We start from the raw sequence: 5,929 nt of genomic DNA, 5'->3' as shown, positions 1-5,929 counted from the left end.
TTGCTGCTGACTGGGGCAGCCTGCTTTTATTCCCTCATCTGACCCCACCCACATCCTGCTGATTGGTCCATTTTACAGAGAGTTGATTGGTCCGTTTTGACAGAGTGCTGATTCGTGCATTTACAATCCTTTAGCTAGACACAGAGTGCTAGACAAAAAAGTTCTCCAAGTCCCCACTAGGTTAGCTAGATACAGAGTACTGATTGGTGTATTTACAAACCTTGAGCTAGACACAGAGTACTGATTGGTGTATTTACAAACCCTGAGCTAGACACAGTGCTGATTGGTGTGTTTACAATCCCTGAGCTAGATAGAAAAGTTCTCCAAGTCCCCACTTGGTTAGCTAGATACAGAGTACTGGTTGGTGTATTTATAAACCTTGAGCTAGACACAGAGTACTGATTGCTGTATTTACAAACCCTGAGCTAGACACAGAGTGCTGACTGGTACGTTCACGATCCCTTAGCCAGACATAAAGATTCTCCAAGTTCCCACTAGACTCAGGAGCCCAGCTGGCTTCACCTAGTGGATCCCGCACTTGGGCTGCAGGCAGGGCTGCAGGCGGAGCTGCCCACCAGTCCCAAGGAGCACCTGCACTCCTCAGCCCTTGGGCAGTCCATGGGACTGCCAGGAAACGGGGGGCCACGTGGGAGCCCACTGCGGAGGGGCGACTCAGACATGGCGGGCTGCAGGTCCCAAGTCCTGCCCTACGGGGAGGCAGCTGAGGCCCAGCAAGAATTCCAGTGCGGAGCTGGCGGGCCGGCACTGCTGGGGGACCCAGCACACCCTCCACAGCTGCTGGCCTGGTTGCTAAGCCCCTCACTGCCCGGGGCCCACGGTGCCAGCCAACCGCTCTGAGTGTGGGGCCTGCCGAGCCCACGCCCACCCGGAACTCCCGCTGGCCTGCCAGAACCACCTGCAGCCCCAGTTCCTGCTGTGCCTCTCCCTCCACACCTCCCTGCAAGCAGAGGGAGCCGACTCTGGCCTAGGCCAGCCCAGAGAGGGGCTCCCACAGTGCCATGGTGGGCTGAAGGACCCCTCAGGTGCCGCCAGAGTGGACGCCAAAGCCGAGGCTGCACCGAGAGCGAGGGCTGCTAGCATGTTGTCACCTCTCAGTAGCATTTTACCCAAAGTAAAATGTTCAAAATTGAAATGGGTCCTCTCAAACCCTGCCACTGCTTTGTCAACTAAGTTTATGGAATATTCTAAATCCTTTGCTGTCATTTCAACAGTGTTCACAGCATCTTCACCAGGAGTAGATTCCATCTCAAGAAACCACTTTCTTTGCTCATTCATAAGACTTGCTTGATGCAGGGTCTGTGGAGTGCAATAAAGTGAAGTTTGAAACAAGGTCTGCCTGTAGTTGTTTCAGACCTTGGGTGGGATTTCCTCTCACCCGTATAGGATCTCAGTACTCAGCCACACTTTAAGGAGGCCGGGCATGGTGGCTCATGCCTATAATCCCAGCACTTTGGGAGGCCAAGGCAGAAGAATTGCTTGAGCTCAGGAGTTTGAGACCAGCCTGGCCAACATGGTGAAACCCAAATACACAAAATTAGCCAGGCATGGTAGCTGTAATCCCAGCTACTCAGGAGGCTGAGGCAGGAGAATTGCTTGAACCTGAGAGGCAGAGGTTGCAGTGAGCTGAGACTGTGCCATTGCACTTGAGCCTGGTGACAAGAACAAAACTCCATCTCAAAAAAAAAAAGTAAAAACTTGAAGGAAACCTCTGCAGGTTTCTAGGGTCCTTTCTCTCCATGCAGCTCACTGCTCTCCAGCTGAAATATAGCACTGTGGGCTCTCTAAACTCAGATTTCCCTTTGCTAACTCAGTAAGACTACCCAGTTCTGTCTGGGTTCCCATACTCTGTGCTATGGCCTGGAAACTGCTTCTAGACAGGAAGCTGGTGAAACCAAAGGGCACACTTCATTTTTTAACCCTCTACCAGAAATCTCATTTTCATATTGCCTATAGCCCAGTGTCTATAAGCCTTTGTTTCACGTATTTTGCCTGGTTTTCTTTTTCTTTTTTTCTTTTTTTTTTTGAGATGGAGTCTCGCTCTGTCGCCCAGGCTGGAGTACAGTGGTGTGATCTCGGCTCACTGCAACCTCTGCCTCCCGGGTTCACACCATTCTCCTGCCTCAGCCTCCCAAGTAACTGGGACTACAGGCGCCCCCACCACGCCTGGCTAATTTTTTTGTATTTTTTTAGTAGAGATGGGTTTCACCATGTTAGTCAGGATGGTCTCCACCTCCTGACCTCGTGATCTGCCTGCCTCGGCCTCCCAAAGTGCTGGGATTACAGGCGTGAGCCACTGCACCCGGCCTTTGCCTGCCTTCACATTATTTGCATAATGTGAAAGACTCAATCCAGTTCCTGTTTCTCCATTTTGAGCAGTCTGGATGTCTCATAACGTTTTATCACAGACCTATCCATCTATGCATCCCTCTGTCCACCCAGCCCTCTTATTTCTTTATGCATTTCAAGATAAATTTCAGTAATAGTGCATTCCCCCTAAATACTTCAACAAGCATATGATTAAAATTCATTTATAAATTTTATCCTTTGAGATAAAATTTATATACAATGAAATGAATACATCTTAAGTGAACATGTGCTACATTTTGACAAATGCGTCTACCTGTATAGCCCAAGCCTCTTATCACCATACAGAACATTCCAGTCATCCCAGAAAATTCCCTCATGCCCCTTCCCAGTCAACCTCCAGCTCCCCTGCCCAACTGAGACAGCCACCATGCTGATTCTTTTTCGTCATAGTTCTGTCTCTTCTAGAAAGTCATGTAGTCATAGTCATATGCTGTATACTCTTTGTGTAAAGCTCCTTTTATTCAGCTTAATGTTGTGGGATCCATGCCGCTGCATAGAGTGATAGTTCTTTTCTTTCTATTGTTGAGTAGCATTCCATTTTGTGATGATACTGCAGTGATCTATTCTCCTACTGATGGATAGCTGGGCTGTCCTCCTTTTGACACTGTTAGGAATAGGGCTGCTCAGAACATTCCTGTACAAGTCTTTTTGTGGACATATGTTGATTTCTTTCCTTTTTTTTTTTTTTTTTTGGAGACAAGAGTCTCGCTCTGTTACCCAGGCTGGAGTTCAATGGCGTGATCTCGGCTCACTACAACCTCCATCTGCTGGATTCAAGCGATTCTTCTGCCTCAGCCTCCCACGTAGCTGGGATTACAGGTGCCCACCACCACACCTGGCTAATTTTTTTTATTTTCAGTAGAGATGGGGTTGGTTTTGCCATGTTGGCCAGGCTGGTCTCAAACTCCTAACCTCAGGTGATCCACCACCTTGGCCTCCCAAAGTGCTGGCATTACAGCCGTGAGCCACCGTGCCTGGCCTATTTACTTTGTTGAGACAGGGTCACACTCTGTTGCCCAGGCTGGAAAGCAGTAATCATGGCTCACTGCAGCTTCGACCTCCTGGGCTCAGGTGATCCTCCCACCTCAGAGTCTCTGGGACCACAGGCATGTGTCACCACGCTTGGCTCATTTTTTGTATTTTTAGTAAAGATGGGGTTTTGTCATGTTGCCCAGGTTGGTCCCAAATTCCTGGGTTCAAGTGATCTGCCTGCCTTGGCCTTCCAAAATGCTGGGATTACAGGTGTGAGCTACTGCACTAGGCAGGACATATGTTTTTATTTCTCTTAGGTAAATATCTAGGCATGAAAATGATGGGACAATTGCAGGTGTATGTTTTGTTTCATAAGAAATACCATTTGACCCAGCAATCCTATTACTAGGTATATACCCAAAGGATTGTAAATCATGCTGCTATAAAGACACATGCACGTGTATGTTTATTGTGGCACTATTCACAATAGCAAAGACTTGGAACCTGCCCAAATGTCTATCAATGAAAGACTGGATGAAGAAAATGTGGCACATATACACCATGGAATACTACGCAGCCATAAAAAAGGATGAGTTCATGTCCTTTGAAGGGACATGGATGAAGCTGAAAACCATCATTCTAAGCAAACCGTCACAAGGACAGAAAGCCAAACACCGGATGTTCTCACTCACAGGTGGGAGTTGAACAACGAGAACACTTGGACACAGGGCGGGGAACATCACACACTGGGGCATGTTGAGGGGTAGGGGGAAGGGGGAGGCATAGCATTGGGAGAAATACCTAATGTAAATAATGAGTTGATGGGTGCAGCAAACCAACATGGTACATCATGTATACCTATGTAACAAACCTGCACATTGTGCACATGTACCCTAGAACTTAAAGTATAATTAAAAAAAAAAAAAAGAAAGAAACCTCAGAACTTTTCCCAACATGATTGTGTCATTATGCTTCCACCAATAATGCCAACAGTTCTGGTTGTTACACACCTTTGCCAACATATGGTATCATCAGTCTTTTTAATCTTAGTAATTCTGGTGCGTGTGTGGAGGTATCTCATTTTTGAAGCTTGTGTTTGAATCATTTGTTTTCTCTGTCCACAGTGCCTTAATATGTATGCCGCATCTCTCTGAAGTGGTGGACCCTGTTTACCTGCTCTGAAGAAGGGCTGTGATGCAGCTACCTACCAGGGATCCAGTTTCTCAACCCCACACTTTGCACCTACAGCTAAGTGTGGCCATGTTCTCATCAATGAAGTGCAAATACAAACAAAGTGCACCACCTTCAGGTTGAGGCTTTGAAGAAGCTGGGGTCCCCTTCCCTTGCTCTCTTTCCCCTTGTGCTGGTGGGATATACATAACAATAAGGCCCTGGGTGATAGGTAGCCACCAGATGCAAAATGCCTCAAACCTGAGTCACCACACAGAAGAGAAGAAGCCTCTGACCTGGAACACCTAGCCTGGTCTATAGATGAACAAGAAATAAACTTCTATTATGTTTGAACATTACAGATTTGGTTCCGTTATAGCAATTTAGCTTACCCTGACTAAACTGGTGCCTGTCTCTTGGAAGGTGTACCCTCCTTCCCTGAAAGTGACTTTTTCATACATGTAATCTATATTTTAATTTATATTCTCCAAAGCATATCCACATCTATTCAACTGTTTCCATGTTTTCTACTAACAGAAACCTCATATAAATAAATATATATGAAGGTTTATTGCATTATCCAAGGTTCTTTAAAATAAAATTTTATTGAAGTATAGCATATATACAGAAATGAGCACAAAAATATACACTATCTATATACACATTATACGTAATACGTATATCTGTAGAAATTTACAATGCTATTTACATCTGGGGCATTCCCTTCCTTTCCACTATTTCTCATTTGCTATTTTTTCAGCCCTGGTGACTGAGGAAGTCAAGAGAATAAGAGGTAGAAGGACATACTGAGTGTGTCACAGGCCCTTCCAAAAAGGCTGAACTCCAGCCTAGGAAACTAAAGCTGGTCCTTTAAGATTTCTCAGATGCTGCTTAATTCCTGTGCCACAGTCCTATGGCTTTTGCCATTTGTTTTTTTTTTTTTTTTTTTTTAATTAAAGAAAGAGGATATATATCAGGTAGGGGAGAATGTAGGGTGCAGAGCTACCTCGTCTCCTCTCCCAGAGGAATTCAAGGCTCCAGGGCTGCTGCTGGCCCATGTGGCATCTTTGGTAAATTGGAAAAACCACTTCCAAAAAAAGCACTTTTTTTTGCAAGTCATGTTACTTCCACCTGTCAGGTATTTGTTGCAATATAACTATACTAGTTTTATTAGAATTAGAACACTTTCCTGCTACTTGCTGGAGAGTGGTTGCATCTAAGTCCACATGTCTGTGATATGAATGGTGTCTGTGGGTGAGGCACTGTTCTACCTTGATCAACCTACACTGCTACAGTTGGCCTTCAGGTTGCAGAGCAACTTGTAGTGTTGATTTTTTTTTAATGCATCGGGGATATTTTAAAAAATATTTTAATTGAAGTATAACATACAGAATAAAAA

The 5,929-nt window shown here is 45.5% G+C and overlaps 1 long non-coding RNA gene across 1 annotated transcript; it reads left to right on the top strand.

The window, feature by feature from the left end:
- Window positions 1-4,010: 4,010 nt before the first annotated feature.
- LOC108581618 lies at window positions 4,011-5,101 on the top strand. Its single transcript, XR_001894068.2, has 2 exons — window positions 4,011-4,054; window positions 4,485-5,101. It is a non-coding gene; the product is annotated as an uncharacterized LOC108581618 (long non-coding RNA).
- The last annotated feature ends 828 nt before the right edge of the window (window positions 5,102-5,929 follow it).

This window comes from Papio anubis, chromosome 14 (genome assembly GCF_008728515.1).
Source record: "Papio anubis isolate 15944 chromosome 14, Panubis1.0, whole genome shotgun sequence".
NCBI classification, from domain to species: Eukaryota; Metazoa; Chordata; class Mammalia; order Primates; family Cercopithecidae; genus Papio; species Papio anubis.
This window is presented reverse-complemented; position numbering and strand designations above follow the sequence as displayed.